General features: G+C 47.9%; 1 pseudogene; it reads left to right on the forward strand.

The window, feature by feature from the left end:
• Positions 1 to 659: 659 nt before the first annotated feature.
• Positions 660 to 811, forward strand: LOC118659504 (annotated as a pseudogene).
• The last annotated feature ends 652 nt before the right edge of the window (positions 812 to 1,463 follow it).

Genomic DNA, 1,463 nt, shown 5'->3' on the forward strand with positions numbered 1-1,463 from the left:
CATAGCAGGCATTGCAGACACAGGGTAGCTCCTTTTCATACAGACCGTGCTGATCTCTGACGGCTGTTTGGACAGGCACACCCTCCAGTGACCGGCCTTGGTTTAATATTGGAGTCTGCAGTGTGTAGCACACACCCACACACTGCAATTCATGTGCAGCCACCACAACCATGATACTCTGGCTTTATTTCTAATACGTTCTCACTTGAGATTTGTGTGGAAGCTCTTTCCAGAGAAGCTAAGGGAATTGTCTACAGTCTAATCTTGTTTGAGTGCTTTCCTTTGCTTCATTTCTCAGCCTCAGTTAGTGCCCTGTGCTAATTCATGCTCTTCTTGTACTGGGGCTGTTTAATTGTAGAGAATTCTCCATCTGTCTTCAGCAGCACAAGACCAGATTCAGCAATATCTGTAATGTTAAAAAAAAATACCCCCAAAGCTTTATATATTCTGATCCCAATCAGCGACTATACGTATCTATGCGAAGCTGATGCGTAAGGAGGTTCATTCCACCTCGATTCGAGTTCTCTGAGATGTTCTGCTCCAGCTCCCAGTCAGCAACCCAGACAGTAACTCCACTCCTGTCACCTTGAAGGGCTTGACGGGGTGCATTAGTTATCCGTTGCTCTGTAACAAATTGCCCCAATTGATGGCTTAAAACAATAGCCATGTATCAGGGGAGATGCCATAATCATGAAGGTGGCTTTTCCAGGGTGAGGCTTATCCATTGCACTTCAGATGTGCTGACCCCTGTGACTTCCCCAAACACGGGAAACTCGGCTGCATAATTTGTGGTAGTGGGAGACTGCACTGCAAAACAAAACAACAAAACTAAACAAACTCCACACACACATACAAAACAAAACAAAACAGTAGCCATGTGTTATTCTACTGTTTCTGTCGGTCAGAAATTCAGGCATGACTTAGCTGGATGCCTCAGCTCTGGGTCTCCGACAAGCTTGCAATCGAGATACTGGCCTGGGATGTGATCATATGGAGGCCCGCTGGGGAAGGGTGCTCTTCCAGGTGCACTTCCGTGGCTGTTGGCAGGACTCCTGTTGGTCAAAGATATCAGTTCCTTGCCAAATGGGTCTCTCCCCACAGCACAACTCACAACAGGACAGCTGGCTTTGCTCAGAGCAAGGGAGCAAATGAGCCAGAGGGGGCGCCCAAGGTACTGTCTTTTTTGTCACCTAATCTCAGAAATGACCTACATCTCCTCTGCCACATTCTATTTGCTTGAAGTAAATCATTAAATCCAGGCCACACTCAGGGAGAGGCCTTACTGAAGGCTGTGCATACCAGGAGGTGGGGACACTGGAGACACTCTAAGAGGCAGCCCGCCCCAAGTGGCATAGCGAGTTGTATAGGTTTCCATAGTTTTTGATGGGAAGAGAAAGCCCCCCCCCCCTCGCCCCCCTTCTCCCTACACACCACCACCAAGTTGAGTTTCTCTGACTATTGAA

The sequence above is a fragment of the Myotis myotis genome, unplaced genomic scaffold (assembly GCF_014108235.1).
Source record: "Myotis myotis isolate mMyoMyo1 unplaced genomic scaffold, mMyoMyo1.p scaffold_m19_p_6, whole genome shotgun sequence".
Taxonomy (NCBI): Eukaryota; Metazoa; Chordata; class Mammalia; order Chiroptera; family Vespertilionidae; genus Myotis; species Myotis myotis.